The sequence below is a fragment of the Neopelma chrysocephalum genome, unplaced genomic scaffold (genome assembly GCF_003984885.1).
Source record: "Neopelma chrysocephalum unplaced genomic scaffold, ASM398488v2 Primary Assembly neopelma1_336b, whole genome shotgun sequence".
Taxonomy (NCBI): Eukaryota; Metazoa; Chordata; class Aves; order Passeriformes; family Pipridae; genus Neopelma; species Neopelma chrysocephalum.
The window spans coordinates 1-20975 of NW_020898000.1; the positions used below are offsets into that span (position 1 = coordinate 1).

The following is a 20975-nucleotide window of genomic DNA, read 5'->3' on the forward strand; positions in this document are numbered from 1 at the left end:
CGTTTGCTGACTTCACTTTCTCTCGGAGCATCTCGCACCTTCAGCCGCGTTTTAAAACTTTTTTTTTATTTTGTTGTTATTGTTTTTGTGTTATTGGTTTTTTTGTGGTTTTAATTTTTTTTTGTATTTTTAATTTTTTTTATAGTTTTATTTTTTTGGGGGTATTTTTTTGGAGGTCTTTTTAATATTTTTGTATTTTTGAAATTTTTTTTGCAGTTTTATTTTTTTCGTATTTTAATTTTTTTTTTTATTTTTTCTTTTTAAACATTTCAACTTCCCGACGCCAGCGCAAGAGTTGTCCTGATTTGCCGGGATCGCGTGAGCGTGCGGCGCCGAGGCCATGCGGTGAGGTAAGAGCGGGACTAGGATTAGGACTGGGATGGGGATCCCCACCCCCGCCCCAGTGTCGGGAACTCGCAGGGCGAAGGGTCGCATCACTCCTCGTTGTGTTCTGATCTCATAAATACGCGTCGCCCCCTCGCAGGTACCTGCGGGACAGACCCTCCTGCGCCCCGCAATGATCGCAAAGCCGTGGAGTTCAGATTAGTTTCGCAAGACCCCCTTTATATAACATCATGTGGGAATCTTTTTTCTTTGTTAGGGTTTTTTTGGCTCCGTTTGAGATGCTGAGGAAGCACCAGCGCGAAGCTGAGCCGGGCAGATCCTGCCGCGGGCCCGGGTTTATTTTCCCCTGTGTGTTAGAATCCAGCGGTTTGAGACCGGTTTACCCTCGTGTGAACTCCCGAAGAACTGGGTGATTGCTCACCTGGGCTGATTCAGGGCTTGTTTGAGTCCAGGAGAACATTTCTGTGGGCTTTGGTGGGAGTTTTTTTGGTTGGGAGGATTCGCTGCTTGCAGGTTTTAGTGGTCTCGGGGAATCGACGGGGCAACCTCGGTGAGAAAGTCTTACTCAGGTGTTTAAAGAGCCTCGCTGGAGAGTTCCCGTTCCCATCTCCACCTCTGTGGTTTTGTTTTACACCTGAACGTTTATGAGATGAGATGTTTTAAAATACAGGGATTAATGGCTGATACCACCTCCTTGCTCCTCCCTCGTGTTTTGTTATAAAACAAGGCACGACTCCTTCCCCCAAGTGAGGACGGATCACGGCAAAACCGGCACCAGCTCCGTGTTCCGGTGGCACGAGGCTGCGGTGCCAGACTTCGATCACACCTCACACGGGGCCGTGTGGGAGTAGGTTATTAAACCCTCGGTGGATCCAAACTGTACTGTAGCCGTTTAAATCAAATATTTATGGAATGCTGCTCACTCACTCCACTGCATCGTCACTCACTGGCTCGGGGAAAGTAAAAGTGCCCAATTTCGGTCTGTTACAGTCAGTTGACAGTCCCGGGGCAGGTGGATGCTTTGCTGGAGCCCCTGTGCAGAGGGTTTGGGGGTCCTGCTCGCGTGCCGAAGGTGCCCGGCGCTGGCAGGACGGCTCATGCCAGTGGCATTCAGTCCCTGGTTGAGCAAGTTACCAGGCAGGCACGGGGAGTGCCGCGTTTCTGCTGTGCCAGCTGGTTTTCCTGGAATGAATTAATATGGTTTCTGTGTGTTGCTGTAAGGAGAGCTGAGTGGGTGGTCGTGTCGGGCTGGAGAGGGGCATGTTGACTGCCCGGCATCCGCGGTACCCAGGGAGGGTGTGGACTGAGAGCCACTCGGAGCAAAGTCTGTCCCCTGTGTCACCAGTGGCTGACGTGTCCCCACTGCGGTAGGAACGGGACTCTGCGTGGCCTCGGGGTGGGCTCTGTCGTTCAGAGAGGTTGGCAGGGACCTTGCTGCTGTTCTCCTTCCTGGCCCAGGGGACGTGTCCCAGAGCTTGGCTGGCTACTGGTGGGCTCTCGGGTGGTGGCTATCAGGCCAAGTGGGACATGAGCCTGGTGGTCCAGGCTGCTCAAGGGAGGAGAAACAGGCAGGTGCCTCACACTTGTGTGCAAGCCAGGGGAGGGAAAATGCATCCTCTCCTTGGGGCAGCCTCCTGATGAGTCAAGCTGGAAGTGCTGCAGGAAGCTTTGCTTTAGGAAGATGAGTCTGAAAATTGCAGTTCCCGATCCTGTGTACTACAAATCCCCAGTGTAACAGGTTGATTTTCTGGTCCTTTTGTTTGCTTTTGGTTTATCCCATACCTGTTGCAAACGTTATTTCTCTCCACCCTGGCTTCCCAAGCACCGGAGTCTCCTGCCTGCTGTTACTGCGCGTTTTCCTGAGCACTGATTCCTTGTGACTGTCCTGCTCAGTGGGTTTTTATTCTTTCCAGCTTGCAGGCTCCTGTGAAACTTCCAGGTGAAGCATGAGAATGAGTTTCCTTTTCAACTTACCTTTTTAAGACCTCTCAGAAATCATATTGGGAATCCCAAGGGCATGAGGTCAGGAGCTGAAAACTCCCCAGCTAATAACTGCAACCTGGTGACACCTGCAGCAGTTATTTCTGTCTGTGTTCACCCAACTTTGTTTATGTCTTGTGATCCCAAGGACTTCCCCAATTTTTGCACTAATATGAGCTGATTTAATAAAATTACTCTGCCTCAAGATGGGTGGGTGCTGCTCCCACCCTGGGCTCCTCCAACAGGACGGGTGCCTGCTGGCACCACAAGCCAGAGATGTGGCCATGTGTGGCCTCCTGCCAGCCGTGTTGCAGGGCATGAGCATCACTAACCTTGATTTTTGTGGGGCGTTCTTTGTTAAAGGTTTGTTGTATTTGGCTTTCTTGCACCCAACACGCAATAGCTGTGGAAAGGAGGTAGTTTCTCTGTTGGTGCTGACATTAGGACACAGTATTAATTTTCCATTAAATGACAGATTTATTGGAGTTTTCTTCATCCGCACACCCGAAAACCTGCGTTAGAATTTGCCAGAAGGGGGCATTTTGGAAACATCATAAAGGATTTTGTAGCAGGGAGTTGGGCAGGGAGAGCTCTGCTGGATAATTAGGCAACGATGCACATCTGGGAACCACAGACTTGTGGGGAAGAGTTCCCTCATATAACAAAATTATTGTGCACCTGAACACTAACAAATGAGTTTTGGGGTGTTGTGTGTGGAGGGCTGAGTACAGGGAGTCCAGTTCCCTGTCCCACTGCAGCCTGCTGGGCACCGAGTAGTTGTTAAAATAAGAAACTATGGAGTAGCCTTGGATTTTTTTTTTCCCCAAGGAAGCCACTTTAAAATGTATTTTCCTGCTATCTTCCAGTGAATGTTTTTTGCTGTTGGTTGACTCTCAGAGTTCTGGTGTTCTTGCATGTGGTTTCTCCACTCTTCCTCTCTGGAAAGAGGGTCTGGAGCCCACAGCTCTGCGTCTCCCTCTGTTGGAATGTGTTGCCAAGCTGCCTGTTGCTTGTCCTGACCCAAGCCTGGCTCACATGGCCAGTAAAGCCCAGTCCTGCACTGTGCAACCCCAGGGAGCTGTGCTGGGGCTCTGGGGGTTGGTGTTCTTGTGTGGGGTGTGTGTTGGACTTGGTGTCCCAGTCAGTGTGTGCTTTCTGGCCTTGCCATATCTGTCCTCGACTCTCCTTCCCCATCTTAAGGAGGCCTTCCTTAATCCTGGGAATGAGGCTTTGCTTTCTTCATCCTTAAACATTGACCTGCTGCAGGTGACTGTTTGAAGAGGCTGATGGGGACAGTCCTGTACTTTGGGGTGCTCAGCCACAACTTTGGCTGTGGGAGCTGCTGTGTGGATGGGACACCTCATCTTCTCTACATCCTCAGGGAGAGCAAGGCAGAGACAAGTTAGGTGAGCTGATGGAAGGAATGGTGTGAAAACCTCATTTCTGCTTTACTGTTTCCTCTTTGACATGCCAGCTGCTGGGTTACAGTTTTTCCTGGGAAATTGGCCTTTTTGTCATGTATTGGGGTATCTCTGGAGTGCTGTGTCTTTGCACAGCCTACACTGATGTGCTTCACAGGAGTTTGTGCTTTATATGTGCTAAATCCAGTAGTAGGGGACTTAATTTAGCCAGTTCTGTTTGTTCCAGGAGGTCTCATTGAGGTCCTGGAGCATCCCAAACCCTTAATGATTGCTGCTGAGCCAGGCTCAAGTGCAAGTCACCTGTTTAGTGAGCTTCTTCCTTTTGAAGTAAATGCTGGGCTTTCTGCACATCCATGGCAATAGTCTTCCTGGGCTGATGGGGAAGGTGTGCAGAAATAAAAGAAACACCTTCCCTCCACCCCTCCCTTCTTCCTGGGCTCAACTTCACTCCCAGTTTTCTCCACCTTCTCCCTCTCAGTGGCTCAGGGTGATGGAGAACAGTGGCTATGGTCAGCTCATCACACTTTGTCTCTGCCCCTCTTCTCTCCTCAGTGGGAGGACTCCTCACACTCCTCCCCTGCTCCAGCATGGGATCATCCATGGGCTGCAGGTGGATATCTGCTCCACTTCAGGACCAGAAAAACTTACAGAAACACTTTCTGTTCCTGTTTGAAAAAGATTATAGGTAAATGAATACACCAACATTTGACAAGTGTCCTGAGCAGAGCTGGAGAGATGGGAATGATGTGACGTTAGAAAGATGCTGAGTGTGTGAGGGTGGCCTTGTGTGCACACTGAGCATTGCATCCTCTGCAGCTTCCAGGGTTCAGGGATCCCCGGCCCAGGGAGGGGGTGGCACAGAGCCCAGGTGTGTGATGTTGGCCGTTTCCAGCCTGGAGCTCTTGTGTCCTGCTGTTGGCTGGCAAAACAAAACACTCCTGAGCTTGGAGCTGGTGGTGTCTGTGTTGAGCACTGGTTCAGTCCTTTCTCATTTCATTAATAATTCTCCCCATCTCTCCCCAAATCCTCCAGACCAGCAGAGCTGTGGAATACTCAATTCCTGTTTGGCTGTAGGAGTTTGCCATTGGCTTTTCTCCATGTTTGGGGTAGCAGGCTGTGTTGATCCCTCATTCTTGGTTGAAGCTCCAAGGGGTCAATGCTGGAGCACTTTGAATTCAATTGGTACCTCTGGTGTCTGTCGCCATGGGTTGCTCTGCCTTTGCTGGACCTGTCCCATCTCCCCATGAGATGCCCAACTCCTGCACCAGGAGAGAGTGATGATCAGGTTCACCCCAGCTGAGCTGAGATCAGAGCCTCCCAAATCACAACCACTGTCACAAGCCCTGCAGGACAATGAGACATCCATGGGGGAAAGCCACGTCCAGATGTTGCAAAAGGCTGATGTGAGAATGAATTATCCGTAGCCATTCCCGGGCTGTTCTGAGCCACTGGTGTGGTTTTCCCTGCTTCCCAGCCTGGGCTGGGTTGTGGTGCTTTGCTTGCTGCCCAAGCAGGGTCCCCAGGATGCTGGAGGAGCTGCCCTGGTGCTCTGTTCCCGTGGCAGTGCTTTCCCATGGTGTTTTTCCTGGGAGCTGGCACGCGCCGCTGCACAGGAAGTTCTGGTTGCACCATTATTGCGGAGTCTATTGTTTGGGGCAAGGGCAGGACTTGGTCTTGCTCACATCCTAAAACATCTTGCTGTGTTAAAAGGATGTTGTGGAGTATCCAGGACGAAGCTCAGGGCTGGCTTTGTGCACAGCTCATGCTTAGCCCAAATCCCTGTGTTTCTGGTCAAACTCACCCCTTGGATTTTTCACAGGAAACCTCAAGGTTAAGGAAAACTTAGAGTGACGCCGGAGTCAGGACATGTCCCCTCATTGCAGTTTGCAGCTTCTTGCTGCTTAGCCTGCTCTGGCTGGTGAGTGGTGTGTTGCAGACACATTGAGTGATGCAAAGTCAGGGTGTGTGGCAGATGCAGAACCCACCAAACCCTGCCTTTGGGATGCCAGAACATGTGGTCTGGACGGCACAGGTGTGGGTGGGCAGGCAGAGCACGTGGCAGGCTCTGTTTTCACCTGCCGCAGCCTCGTGGCGTGACCAAGGCCGCCTGTTAACCTGTCCGTGCCTCAGTGTCTTATCTGAGAGAGCTGCTCGACCTGTGTTTGCTTCCACCTTGTTTTTTTCCTTTAACTAATCTTTGTGGCTTAGATGGTTGGCAGCGATAGCCGTGTTTCCCAGGCTGTGCTCTCCGGGTTGCCAAAGCTGCTCCTCACCCGTGTGAAGCCGCAGCTCCTCTCGCACAGAGCGGTGTGTGATGTTTGGCTACAGCTTGGCAACCATCAGGAGGATCTGAAAGCTTTGCTGTCCAAATTGTGCCCCCCCTCTCTGGCTGCTCACCCCTTGAGTTGCCAAGGCTCTCGCTGGGTTTTTTGTTCGCCTTTGGCTGCCATCCCAAAAGAGGGGAAGCACCAAACTGGGGCAGGTGTAAAGATCAAAGCCACACGTGTGACATTCCTCCACCTCTGCACACCGGGGCGGAATTAAGCTTTGAATTTCCCATGGCTTTTTCTTGAGCTTTTGCTGCCCCAGTAGAGCCCTGGGGAGGCTGCCCAGGCAGCCAGTCCCCACACACAGAGCTGCCAGCAGCCTGTTCTGCACTGGGAGGGAATCTGCTGCTAGAGGCTTGTCCCGATCCAGGTGAGGAGGTGTGAGCTCCTTGGATCCAGCACTGGCTGGTGAGGGTGTCAGCAGGAGCTGCCTGGCAGCTCCTTTGCTGCTGCACCAGCCTGTGGGATCCTGACTTGAACAGGCTGCAGTGTGAGGGCTCTGCTGCGTTTGTGGGACAGGGTGGCAGAGCAGCCGTGTGCTGGCATGAGAACGGGCACTGGGCAGGCTCTCTGAGGCGCCCGTGCTGCCACGTGCCTGGCAGAGGGACGGGGAGCCTGGCAGCAGCCGGCCCGTGTCCCTCAGCTGAACAAGCCACCCTGGCAGCGGGTGCAGCTCATCTGCTCTCGCTGTGCCCCTCACACCACGCTGGCACCGGGCAGCGGCTGATGCCTCCCCGCTGGAACTGGGCTGGCACTGTCTGCCTGGGGCCTCCCGCACACTCGGGGGCTTGTGTGAGAGAGCCATTAATCAGTTTAAAGCTGCCCTGTTTCAGTCCCGGGTACAAAAGATGCCTATTGTGTGTCCAACAATGGCAGTGTCTGCATCGAGCTCGGGGACATGTGGCTGCAGTGGAGTGAGGTCACACGGCTCTGGAGTTGCCAGACTGAAGCTTCAGCGGGGTAGTTGGGCTTCCCCACAGCACCACCCAGCCTCCTTCACCCACGCTGGAGCACAGGGTGCTCTTGGCTGAGCGGTGGCACCAGGGTCCTGCCTGAGCTCGGGCAGCACAGCAGAGAGCGAGGAGGAGGAGGAGGAGGCCATCCACCAGGTTTTTGAGCAGCTCAGGGAGTTGGGTTTGCACTGAAAGGGCACTTCCTGTCAGCCCCAGAGCCTGTTACCAACTTCCCATCCCTCCCTGGAGCCACAGGGAGTTGGACAACATTCCTGGGTGCAGAACACATCCTGAGCTTGGTTTCCACACTGTATGCTGGAGCTTGGAAAAGACTGACAGCAGTGAGAGCAGGCGAGCAGCACACCCTGTGCTGGCCTGATGCTTGGATCACCTGCTTATGGATAACAGGGAAAGCTGGGAGAAGCAGCAGGGCTCAGGGCGGTGGTCTCAGCATTTCCACATGGTGTGGACGTGGCTGAACGTGGTCCCATGGTGTGGGTGATGCTGGCAGGCTGGGCATGGCTGGGGTGGGTGCATGGGAGCCCACCTGAGCCCAGGGCATGCCCTCCACACCCACAGGGGGTGATGTCTCCATGTGCTTTCCAGTGAGGTTTTACACCCCAGTGGCTGGTGAGTTTACTTTGTGTTCTGTAAGTCCTGCCAAAACAATTCCTTCCTGTTATTGCTCCTCGAGTTTTAGCGAAGCGATAAGAACCTTCTGCAGGGAGCTGGTTTCTCCCAGGGGCTCCTCCTGCTCCAAGCTGGGAGCTTTGAGCAGGGGTTCCCAGGGTGACTTCGCTAAATTTCAAAGTTAGATTTAGGTAAATGATGTAAGGAACGTCTGAGTATAGTCTGTGTAGAGTCTCTCCACAGCCAAATGGATCTGGTTTGTTTTGAGTGATATTTCCCATGAATTATCTCATCATTTGCCCAGGAAGGCAGTTATGGATGGCAAAGACCTTGGTCTTGCAGACAGGGCTTGTGTTAAAATACATCGAAATGAAAGATGAGACAACCTGGGGCTTTGCTGGACCTGGACTGGAGTTGGGAGAACATCCCAAGTCTCAGCTCTGGTGGGTTCAGCTGATGGTTCACGTTGTCACACCATTTTGTTTCCACTCCTGGAAAGGCAGATTTTTAAGTCCAGACCTAAAATATTCTAATGGGAGTGAAGGTGGATTTTAAACCCCCTTCTGCTTGATTTTTGATTCCTTTTGAGTGAACGAACTGAATCTAAAGCAGAGCCACCAGAAACACAGAAACCAAAGAATGGTTTGGGTTGGAAGGGTCCTTAAGGAACATCTTGTTCCAACACTGTGCCATGGGCAAGGGCGCCTTCCACCGGAAGGTTTGCTGGGTTCCAGGTGGTGCCAGAGCGGCCGTGATTCCTTATGATAAAGGAACCATTCCAGGTTTCCCGGTGGCAAACCCAGCACCAGAGCTGGGAGGGCTCTGGCTGCTGCTGAACAGTCTGATGGAATTGAATAGGCTGCCCTCCCTGAGAGGGGGCTGCTGAGAGCAAGGAAAAGCAGGAAAGAGGGCAGTTAGTCACCAGGGTGAGTGCTGCCCCTCGGACAGGGCAGGGCATCACCTCACCTATGGAGAGGGAGGTGGGGGGGCAGGAGAAACGGGGGCTTCAGAAGCCTGATGCAAACATCTGAGCATTACTTTCAAAGGGAGCTGAAATTCTCAGCTGGACTGTCCAGGGGACCTGCTGCCAGGTCTGATGTTGGGAACTGCATAAATAAGTTGGTGCTTGCAAACAGGGATCCTGCAGGAGGGATCTGCTGCAGGAAGAGCCAAGGCTTTGTTTCTCACCCTTCAGTGGTTGATATTTTCTCACTCTGTAAATACTCCAAGGGCAGGCACTGCCTCTGTAGCCTTTCTCTGGGCTATAATTGGTGCCTGTGACTTCTTGACATAGTAAGTTAAAGCCAAGCATTTAAATAAACTTTTAAGAAGATAATGAGTTGCATTAGGTAGAGATATTTGTATAAAAGGGAACTAAATAAATGCATTTAAGGACAAAAGCCAGCCTGTGTATGACAGAGCTAGAAGCAGTTTTCTGCAGGATGCAGATTATTCTACAATTGCTCATTAATGAAGTTCTTGCCTCCTTCCTCTGAAGCGTTTGCCCTTGCCCAGAGCACAGGAGGAAGCAGTGGGTTTTTTGGAAGCCCTGGGTGATCCAGGCTGGTATGTGTGTACTCCTTAATGCTCCTCTGTGGTCAGTGGGTTTTGTACCCATAAAGGATGAGGGCAATGCCACAAAAATGGTCTATAGGAAGTACAGGAAGTCTATCCCTATGATTTCAGACTTGAATATTCTGAGTAATAATTACTCTATAATCTTTCTAGGCACCTTTCTTTAATTCCTGGAAAATTTAACTTTTACTTACAGCTGCAGCATAAATGTTTTTAATAAGACAGATATGAAAACAAGAAAAAGAAGTTTTTTGGGCAGAGCTTTACTGCAGGATAACTCCATGGATCTGTGCAGTGCTGTGACCAGGGGACAAGGACTGAGTGCTGGATGCTCCTTGGAGCACTGTTCAGAAGATCAAAAGCATTGTCTGTCTTCCCTCAAACACACAAAAGGAGGTACAACTTCTGCTGGAAGCAGGAAGGAGCCGTGGGTTTAGGTGGTGTTGGAGGAAGCCCTCTGTGCTGCACTTCCCTGGTTCTTTATATCCCCTCTGCTGCGTGAGGGTAACAACACACTGCAAGAATGAATATTGAGACCCCTAATTGCAGTTTAGTTTAGGCACCTAAATATGTGTTTGAGCAGGTCAGTGGGAAATCTGATTTTGATGCTTAAAGGCACAGCTTTCTTCCCTGGCAGTGGGAGAGGGGTTGAGGGAACTGGGTTAGGGGTGTCTTTGGGATGGATGGATTGTGAGCATTTCCTGAGCGTGCAGGAGGGTTTCTGGAGAAGCTACAATGTGGGACAAGATCTTCTGCAAAGAGTCCAGCGAAGTACCCTTTGGAGCCCTGTGTTAATCTGCTCTTTTGCTGGTGGTAGTAAGCTGGGGTTCAGCCTCGTGCAGCTTAAATTGTGATTTCTAGCTATTGGGGTATGGGGAGATCATGTTTTAAGCTGGTTAAATAACAGCTGGATTTGAACTGGCGGCTGTGGAGCTGCGCTGCTGTAGAGATGGGTGAGAACTTTGTGTTCATGAAATCAGAATATCTTGAGTTGGAAGGGACCCACGAGGATCATCGAAGTCCTGCTCCTGGCTCTACACAGGACAACCCCAAAAATGAGCATATAACCCAGCTCACAGATGAGATGCTTAATTATTTTATCTCTTCATTTGCTCCTTCTCTGCTCTTGCATCCATCCCTTGTTGAGGGAGCCAGAGGAGGTGCAGCTTGGGAGGGAAGTTCAGCATAGGCTTCTTTCAGGATTGGAAACAAACTGAACATGGGCGAATGCCTTTGGTGTGAGGATCACAAAGATTGATTTTCTTTGGATGGTTCTCTTGCCGCCTCATTCCTGCCTTCCCTGGGCCTGTTTTGTCATCCACTGAGAGCCATGGGCAGAGCAGTCACTGTCTGATGTGTTTCTGTATCCACAGGCAGGATTGAAGCCCCTGTGCCAGGGGTAGCTCTTTCCAACTCTTCCCAGTTGCCACCTCTTTCAGGGAGATTATTTTTGACACGCTGTGTCAGGTGTCTTGATTTTCTTGCTGCAGGTAGTTGTGAAATAGTGGCTGTGCTGCAAGTGCCATTGCTGGGATTGGCACTCATTTGCCTGCTGGAGGAGGGAGAATATTTAAAGACACACAAGAAAAGGAGCGATTAAAGTCCATGGAAGATCCCTCTGGTTCTGTGGGAATTGAGTTTTGCTCAGGTTTTCTTAAAAAACCTTTTTTTAAGCACGTCTCTTGTTTCCTCTGAAGGAAGAAGGGGTCACTTTTTCCACTGCTGACGTGAGTGGTGAATCACAGTGGTTGTGGGAAGGTGCTGTCACTGGGACCAGTAGTCTGTCAAAGTATTTGCTGTCTTCACCCTGATGTCTTCAGCCCTTGTGCCAAATGGTTGGGTATGAGCATGGCTCAGAGTGCACTTTTGATGCTTCTCGAGTGGGATGGACAGGAAGGCTTGACTCCTTAAAGATTTTTGTTCCCATATAGCCTATGTAGGGGAGAGCCCAGTCGTTTTACTACGGGAAGGAAACGTGTCAGCACGAAGCAAAGACACAGCATATGGCCGCTGAGCCTCGGTGCTGAGTGCTGGCTCCAGCCAAATACAAGACACCACCAGGCTGGAGTAACGTCCAGAGAGCTTTTGTGAAGGCTGGCAGTGCTGGGGAGCTCCCTGGGAGCTGGGGCTGGTCCTGCCCTGCCTGTGCAGGCAGGTCGAGCTTTGTGGGAGTTCCTGCAGCTCCTGCACCAGCTGAGCAGGGTTTGAACCCAATCCCTGAGCAAACACAAGCCACTGTGCCACGGCTCATCGTGGGCTGGTCCTGTGCCTCCATAGGATGCATGTCCTTGCAGAACATATATATTTATCTTTTCCAAGGTGTGCTGCTGGATTTGCAGCCTGGTGCCTGGCTGCTGTGGAGCTCCAGGGCTCTCCGGAGCTAAGGGCAGGTATCACTGCTGCTCAGCATTTGCTGAACACTGTAACCTAGAAAGAATTCAGGTCTGTATGATGTGAGCTGGCAATCCAGCATGTTGTTTTTTTGGCATGGTAGCAGTGTTTGGATATCCATGCAGTGCAATTTCCTGCAAAAACTAGATGTTGCTTGCACGTGTTCCTGGACTGTTTGTGCTTTTAAAGCACGGGTGAAGATGCAGGTGTGCTGGGCTCATCCTGGGAGTTGCAGTGGGGATGCAGTGGGCACTTTTAGGGTGACTGGTCATCTCCTATCCTGCTCATGGCTTTTCTTTAGTCCTTTGCCACTCATAGCAATAAATTCACTTGCTGTTGAAAAGGATTCATTGGAGAGACTATAGAATATACAGAATATAGAAGAGGGTGAAATAGAAAGATGCCTAGTACTTTGGAATATAATCTCCAGCTCCTTGTAAAAAAAAAAAAAGATTCAGGCTTCGTTGCATAAATAATGATGAAGGGAACCTTTAGCCGCTCCTGCTCTGCTGAGTTTTTTAACCCTAAAAAAGGGCCTGGGTGGATCCTTGAGGAGGGCAGGGTGGGAAGGCAGAGGAGACACCTGTGTGTGCTCAGCCCCATCCTGGGGGCCGGGATGCATGGCAGAGGCACAGCCAGGAGATGAGAAAGCTCCTCAGCAGTGATGGTAATTGAACCCGATGCCGGTTCCCGCTGCTCGGAGCTGCCTCGCCCAGCGCAGTGTGGCTGGCTGGAGTGGGGCCCTGGAGCGTGAGGAATGTGAGCTGACAGCCCCTTTTGCAGGGCAAAGCGACACTGGTGAGACCATGCAGCAATCCAGACAGGGATGTGCTCCCGGTGTCCGCCCAAACTCAGCTTGTTTGGTTTAGTGTCCATGTTGGATCCTCACAGCGGGCTGGGCCTGGCAGACTGTGGGTTTGAAGACTTGGGTTACGAGCTGTGCATGTGAGGAGCAGCTCTGCTCAAGCTGGACTGCACAAATGCACGGTAACACCTACAACAGCCACCAAATCTGGGCTCCAAACATCCCCCACCTGCCCGTAGTTCCTGCAGAGCATCACCGTGTGTCACCCTGGGCTGACTGGGCACTCCTGGATGGGATGTCACTGCTCCGGAGGCAGATAAGGATGGGGTTTGGTGTTGCTGTGGAGGAGGAAGGCAGGAGAAAGGGGTCTGCATGTCTGGGAGGCACCGTGTGACTTTTGCCAATCTTATGAGGGAGAAGTAAGGTGTCAGACCCCCAAAAGCTCTGTGCCTCTCTGGGGTGAAAAGCCCCAGCCCAAGAGCTGCCAGGCACGAGGCATCACCGTGCTTTTCTGGAAACACAAGGTTAGGGTTTTTTATGTGCCTAAAGGCAATTTTCAAGGCTGCCTGTCTTCCTGAGCTGGATATCCTGGAACGTAGCAATGGCTGAAGGCACAGTGGGTATCTTGGGCCTGTTTGGAACATCCAACCTCCAAACACCCAGAAACTGGGGTGATTTTACTCAAAAGCAGTGCACAAGACTCCTAAAGGAATTGTTTGCTTGTGACATTTGTACACCTTCCACCTGGGGCTCTAAAGTGAGACTTGACAGCAATTTCAGAGCATGGCAAGGAGATACCTCACCTTGTATTCGGAAGGCTTTGCTTGATGAGTTGGGTTTTCCATAATGTGGTGCTTGGGGAGGTGAGCCCCAACTGTCCAGTCCTGTGCTCGTGTGGTTGTGTCAAATTGCTCCAAGGAAAAAGGGCACGGGGGAAAGGAGTGCGGGGAAATCCCACCTGTGTATCTGCCTAAAAGGAATGGGTTACTTGGTCTGGAGGTAGAAATAGGGCTTGGAGGGAGGCAGTTAAGTACATGTGAGATGCTCTTTGACATCATCAGGGCCATGTAAGGGAGTGGCTGAGTAACATGATGAAAAAATTCTTTGAAATGCTCGAGCAGAACGGGTTGCTGCATGTGCTGCCAGTCTTTGCTTGTGAATTTGGGGCCGGCGTTGGCACCCAGCTCTTTGTTTCTAATCCTGATCTGAATGTGCTGAACATACATTAACACAGAATCACAGATTGGGAGGTCTGTAACTATGGCAATATCCTACAAACGTGACCCTCTGCACCTCGTTTCAGTGTTGGCATCGGTGAGCTGCCTTGTAAAGATGGCACTTATTTTTTTCTAGTAGTAATTCCATGTCAAAGAGGAAATATAAATAAACTCCCCAAACAAAAGAAACAAGGAAAAAATAATTCTTTCAAACATTTGAGCAGGAACAATAGGGTAGGATATGCACTCTCTGGGGAGGGGTAATGGCTGAAACCGATAGGAGCACGGTGCTGCCTTACTCTGTAACTAGCACAGACCTTTGCTCAACTGAGGATTATTTATAGCAAATGTTATGGCAGAAGCATGTGTGACCTGTAGGCTCCCGGCGAGGGGAAGAGCTTTCCTGTACTGTCTCTGGGATACAATAGACAATTATTTAGACACTATCTTTGTCTCAAGATATAAACAATTAAACGCTGGCTACTGATTTTTGCCCTGATGTTCAGTCCACGGGCAGCCATGCTTTCTTGCTTAAGGATTTATGGAGAAGGAAAGGATTTTTAAGACATACCACATATGTAATGTTCCTGAGGCATCTCCACTAAATTGACTAACTGGGAATGCAGAGTAATGTCACAAACATTGTGAAGCCGTTGCCTCCCAGCATCCACCTGAAGGATGGCTTGGTGTTGAGCTGGCATTAGTGGGGTGTGTATGGGTGTAGACCCCTGAATCTGCCTGTTCTCTTGTGTTTAGCTCATCACTGTGGTACTGGATAGTAATTAAGTGTTCTTATGTATAATTAACTACTTTCAACTGATTCCTGAGCAGCTTAAATAATCTACATGTAATGGCAGATATTTCTGTATTACAGTGACGACAGTTGGTGCCAAATAGCTGGGGAGGTTGGGGAAACAGCTATTGTGCATCAAAACATCACCTTGTTCTGGCAGAGGATACTTTTTCGGGCTCCTCCATTTTGTTGGGAGTCCCTGGGTGTTGATATTGAACAGATCCTTCTGGACCTCTTTGATAGTCACGTCAGTTTTATTTTCTGTAGAGCAGAAGAATTTAGAATTGCAAAGCAGGGGAAATGGAAGTGTGCAAGGGGTGATGCTGCCACGGTTCAGTGGGCAGAAGGTGTATCTGCAGTTCCTGGGTCAGCTCTGCAAGGCTGGAGGAACATTTAGCACAGGTATAGTGCCAAAGCTGCCTAAGCTCTGTGAGAGGCTTGTTCTAAAATTCGCCATTAGCAGGAACTAATCTGTTGTATGTTCATCATTTGATTCCAGTTAACACGGGCTTTTTTTCCTTGAGTTTCTTCTGTTCAGCTTGGCACAAGGAGCTCTCTCCCCTTTCCTGTGCAGGCACTGTGTGTATAAACCTGTTTCTGGCTTAGTGGAAGATTCTAGAACTCAGTGTGCTGCAGAGCCCAGGGCTGGTACCCTGGAGGTGCCTGGCACCCCTCTGCACCGCCCCCCCCATCTCAGCAGGCCCACCAAGCCCCCAGCGTGGAGCTGCTGTTGTTTGCTGTGAGCTGGTCCCTCCCCTGGCAGCACCAGCACAAGCCCAGGTTGTCTGACAGATGCAGTCGAGCAACTCTCTCTCTCTCTCTCCCGTGGCCTCAGGCAGGACGAGTCTCCTGCTCTAATTTCATTGCGTTTAGCCACCGCACAAACTCTAAAGCTCCCCGAAATGGGAAGGAAGTAATGTTTAAATTATACATGAGTGAACTGATTTACTCAGCCCGGAGTTTTGAGTTCCGTCCTTGTGAATACAGGGCTGGAGCTGTCTGTCTGTGCATCCATCCGTCTGCCCACTGGAGATTGAATTAACAGGAGCACAAATGCAGATCCAGGACTGTAAAAGCTTTGGCTTAAACTAGTGTAAACTGCGTGGGGCAGATGCCTGCTGCCACAGGGAATGCATCATGTTTGCCTGCTGTTAATTTGTCTGGTAGTCTGCCCTCAGTGATGGAGGAGGCCATTGCTGCAGGGTCCCTTCTGCCACTGGGCAGTAGTGTCGTCACCATCCCTGGTAGTGTTCAAAAAATGTGTGGATATGGCACTTGAGGACGTGGTTTAGTGGTGAACATGGTGGTGGTGCTGGGTTGACTGTTGGACTTTGATGATCTTGGAGGTCTTAACGATTCTGTGATTCTTAAACTCATTGTTTTGATAAGGTCTGTCCACTCCTGACTGAAAAGGGATTCAGACTGCTCTCCTGCTCCTAATGAGGGGGTTTAACTTCCTGTGTAACATATTTTGCAGAGCATGTAAAATGCTGGTTCAATTCTATGGTCACTTCCTACGGGCACTGGCTCAGCGCTCCTTGGGGAGCCGGCACCGGAAAGTCGTAACTGCGCCTGCTGATGGCCTGGAGATCCCTTTTGCAGATGTTTCACCCAAGTCTCTCCTCCATGCTCCTTCCACCTCCTTTTCTGTTTTAAAAAAATATCATTAAGCAAGCTGCAGTGCTGCTGTGTCTGGCCAAAGCCCAGCAGCAAATCGTCCTCCTTGACCCATAAGCAGCAGGTGCTGAATTTTTGTAGGGGCTGCAGCGGTTTGTGGTGTGAGTGGCTGAGACCTGGGGGTCTGCCAGGTGGGCAGGGGATTGTTCATCAGGCTGCATCCTCTGGTTGTGCTCTGTGAGCAAAGACAGCTCTGTGCTTGGTCCTTCGATGTCCTTCAGGAACAAAACAAAAACCCAGAGAGCTTGAAATGTCTGCAGAGGCATAAACTGAAAGGGGGAGAAGTCATGATTCTCTCCCTATTTGTTTGACCTAAATACACTGAAGTAACTGTACCCTCATGAAAGAGATAATTTCCTGATGCTGGAGAGCTTAACATCTGTTTCCTCCCATTTTTTTTTGGGAGTAGAACATGGTAACGGAAGAACTGGCGGGGTTTTCTTTCCTCTTTTTCTTTTGTATAGCAAGAGGCGCTGCATGCTTGGGCTAAATACACTCTCCGAGAGCAGACAGGTTTCTCTCAAGGGCTACATGATCATTTGTTCTCTATTTTCTCTCCTTCCTGCCTCCCCCTGCCCCTCCTGGAGAGGAGCGGATACGCCGAAGCCCAGGCAGGACTTCCTTAGCTCAGCCATGCCTCTGGCAGGCTGCGCCGCGTGCCCTCTCCCCGTCACCCCCCTTCCCCGAGAAACAATGGCCAAGGGCTCCTTCTTGTTTGTTATTTTGGATCCTGCAGAGGAAGAGCCGAGTGGAAGATCGTGTCCCTGGGGGCCCTCGGCGCATTCCAGCTCCGACAACTCCTTGCGAGGCTGCGCCATCCCCAGGCCTCCCTCTCGCATTGGCAGTGCCGCACGCTGCCGGGGGGAACAGGGGGGCTTGGAGCAAATCTGGCACTGCTGAAAGTTAAGAGAAGGGGGATGGAGAGCCTTAGCGGGGTGTCTGGAGTCACTGCTCTGCAGCAAGTGCAGATCCTGTCCATGAACACCCAGCACAGCACAGGTGGTTGTGGTGCCAAGAGGAGCTGGGCTTTTGTACCGACTATTTGTGACATGGCTTGAACCCCCCCATGTCTGCTTTGCAGGCAGGTTGTGGTTGAGCCTCAGACCCTCTGTACCTCTGGCTCCAAAACCCTGTAGGATGACCTCAGGTCTCTCCAGGTGCTTCCAGCCAGCAACTCTGTGGTGGAGAGCATGTTTCTGGCATGTGATCCTGTCTGGGCTGCCCCAAGGGCAACCTCACCACCAATTTCCTTTTTGTTCCCTTCAAAGGCTTGTTATTTCTCAGGGCCCCAGTCAAAATAATTCTTCTGTTGGGTCACTTGATAGAGGGGATTTACAATTTGACTGTAACATGGAATATGCATTCTCCAGAATTCCACAATGCCTAGGGATCATGGAATCACAGAATGATTTGGGTTGGAAGGAACCTTTAATATCATCTTGTTCTAACCCTTGCCACAGGCAGGGACACCTTCCACTAGCCCAGGTTGCTCCAAGCCCCGTCCAACCTGGCCTTGGACACTTCTAGGAATGGGGCAGCCACAGCTTCTCTGGGCAACCTGTGCCAGGGCCTCCCCACCCTCACAGTGCTTCTCAGCACTAAATATTTTTTGAAAAAAGGTACTTCTGCTAGTTACCCCAAAACTGCTTGGTCTGAAGTAGATTTCAGGGGTTATGTGGTGCCTGCCTGACAATCAGCCTGAACTGGGCACTGTTAAATAAGCAGTTTCTTTGCATCATTAGGATCTCTCGAGAAAACTCATCCTGGATCAGACCTTTCCTAATTGATGCTTCCTTTCTACCTGGTCTCTCTACCCTGCTGCCTTTAGACCCTGTTTTTGCTCTAGTTGTGGATGACTCCTGTAGGTTACTAAGGGCCAGCTCAGCAGAAGGAGATTGCCCAAGGAAAGCATCGTTCTCTGGGTGATGGCTTGTGACAGCCCTGATTGCTTGGGCATGATTTGGTGTCTTTTAAATCTGCGATAACTGTTAACTTCAGTGGGTGTTCCCTGGGCCTATGGTGATGTTTCTGCTTGTCTGTCTGCTAAATCACACTGAAAAGGAGCAAAATTGCTATTACTCCCACCTGTATCATGCAGGAAGAGCCTGTTGCCAAGGAAATGTTGTGCAATCGTGGGTGAGATATAGTGTGCGTAGTTCTTTCTTAAAGATTTGGATAATACAAAAAATATGGAAAGAATTTGGAGGGGGAATTGTGGCTGTAGATGTAGATGTTTATGTAACACACCTGGTGCCACTGGCTACAGATTTCATCAATTCCAGCTTGTTTGTCCACCTTGGTTACCTGGAAAAGGGAAGTGAGTTTTCAGAATGAAGGACTGCTGCTTGTGGGGTGAGAATAGGGTCTCATGCAGAGGGCAAAGTAGCCCCTCTACGCTGGAGCTGTTTGTGGTGTTTGGTTGATAGCTGGGGTTTTATAAAACCATCTTCCTCTCTGGATGAGGTGCTGTGTGTTTTGGAGCCTCCAAGCCTGGCTGAGCCACCCTCCTCCTTGGGCTCCAGGTAGTTCTGAGGAATTCCACTAAGAAGAGGTATAAGGTAATTGTGTTACCTCATGTTTTCTGTGGTTAAAGCCCCTCATACAGTGATGGTAGTCCCAGCTCAGAGGGGAAAAGTGGTGTAGTTTTCTGGGTAATAGGTGTTCTCAAAGTGATTCTTCCAAACCTCTTTCCCCTGCACCCCAGAAAGATGAGTAATGGTTCATCAGATACTCTCATGCCCGTTCTCCTCCATAGTCAAGTTTTATTTTGTCACTGTGGACCCTAATGCCCCCGAGCCCACGTGCTTCGATTGGTAAGGCCATCTGTGCCCTGTTTGGCTTATTTGAAGCATAGGTTTCCCACCAGAATGCTGCTGGGGGTGTTTGCACAGCGGCAGATGCTCATTTCGGAGGCTGTGTCAGCCAGCGGAGCATAGCAGATTTTGGCACCTGCTCAGGGAGGACTGAGCGAAGCCGGCTGGAATTTGTTCATGTGCAGAGAATTTGCCTTGGTGGTGGGAGGCTTTGCTCTGGGTGAGGCAGTGCCAGTCCTCGGGCTGGAGCTGGTTCAGGGACAGTGCTGGAACTGTGGGTGCTAACGAAGCTGTGGCTCCTACCAAGGTTAGCCTGTGATCTCAGTGTGTGCAGTCCTGTGATTGCTGGGAATTACACACCAACAAGGTGCTTCCCTCACCTCAGTATTTGCTATCAGCTGGCCAAAAGGGCTTTTGAGCACCATTTTGTGTCCTCCTATCCCATTCATCCCTCAGGGAGATCTCTGTCAAAGACTTGGTGATGGTTTCAAAGATGAGGAGAGGTTCAGGGGAGGCTGTGGTGAAGGGGAAAGTGGAGAGGAGCCACCAACCACTGGTCACAGAATGGGTCTCCTTTCTGCTTAGAGCACTCAGGTCTGGCTTAGTGATGATGGTTTTAATTTACATCTGGCTTAAAGCTGTTTAAAAAAAAAAATTAATTTTAAAGCCACCCTTGCGTCCTGTTGTTCTGGGTTTTGTTGCTTCTCTGGGGAGGGCTGTGCAGGATCTGTCCCTTGTTGTGGGATCTCTTTACTTGACACATGAGGAACAGCCTGTCTCCTCCATGCTAACATCCCTCCAAAGACTTCACAGACAAGCCTCTTCCCTTTGAATCTTTCCTCATGCAGGATCCACCCAGCCCAAAACAATAAAACATAAAACTGAAAAGAGAAAACAAACAAAAAAAAGGCACTGTTTGTGATTTCTGTCTTTTGCTGCCAGTTGCCTGCATGACTTGAAACGACTCAAACCCTCTTTTTGTTTTTTTCACTCCTTCCAACCCATTCCAGTATGTTAGTCTTTAAGTTGCAGCAGGGATGTCTGGGAATAACTCTCATCCCAGAGCGACAGCCTGAGGAATGAGGAGCTGGTTTCCTCCTCAAGTATCAGATGGAGGAACTGTCCTGCTAAACCCTTGGTTTTTTGGGAACAAAAGCTTCTGTGGTCTCTGCAGGGACCCAGGACAACACAGCTCCCGGATGAATTTGTGCCCCAGAGTTTAAATGGTGGCAGGTGGTGCTGAGGTTCCAAAACTGCTTGGGGAAGGAGGTTCTCTCTTAAAATGTCCGTGGTGGCGAGTACAAGAGGCTGAGTAAATAGATGGCCTAAGCAGAGCGAGGCAGCATGTGTGGAGGGTCAGCACTGTGTTCCATGGGGCTGTGTGACTGGGGGGTGTATTTGGTGGTATCCAGTGAGGCTGTGTAACTGCGTAGGGATGTATTTGGCTGTATCCAGTGAGGCTGTGTAACCGTGGGGTGTATTTGGCAGTGTACATTTAGGATGTGTTACCGTGGGGTGTATTTGGCAGTGTACATTTAGGATGTGTTACCATGGGGTGTATTTGGCAGTGTACATTTGGGATGTGTAACTGTGGAGTATATTTGCAGTGTACATTTAGGGTGTCTAACTGTGGGGTGTATGTTGCAGTGTACATTTAGGCTGTGTAACTGTGGGGTGTATATGGTGTGTATATGGCAGTGTACATTTGGGATGTGTAACTGGGGTGTATTTGGCAGTGTACATTTGGGATGTGTAACTGGGGTGTATTTGACAGTGTACATTTAGGTTGTGTAACTGTGGGGTGTATTTGGCAGTTTACATTTGGGATATATAATTTTGGGGTGAGTTTGGCAGTGTACATTTCGGATATATAATTTTGGGGTGAGTTTGGCAGTGTACATATAGGATATCTAACTGTGGGGTGTATTTGGCAGTGTACATTTGGGATATATAATTTTGGGATGTATTTGGCAGTGTACATTTAGGATAGCTAACTGTGGAGTGTATTTGGCAGTGTACATTTGGGATGTATGATTTTGGGGTGTATT

The 20975-nt window shown here is 50.1% G+C and overlaps 1 protein-coding gene across 4 annotated transcripts in view; it reads left to right on the plus strand.

The window, feature by feature from the left end:
* Positions 1–229: 229 nt before the first annotated feature.
* The window catches only part of ARHGEF9 (Cdc42 guanine nucleotide exchange factor 9), a 204332-nt gene continuing 183586 nt past the window's right edge, over positions 230–20975 (plus strand). For 3 of the 4 annotated variants that reach the window (XM_027705515.1, XM_027705513.1, XM_027705516.1), the window contains exon 1: positions 230–350. The gene's annotated coding sequence lies outside the window, so the exon portion shown is untranslated. The remainder of the gene's footprint in view (positions 351–20975) is intronic. The other variant, XM_027705514.1, reaches the window with a different exon arrangement.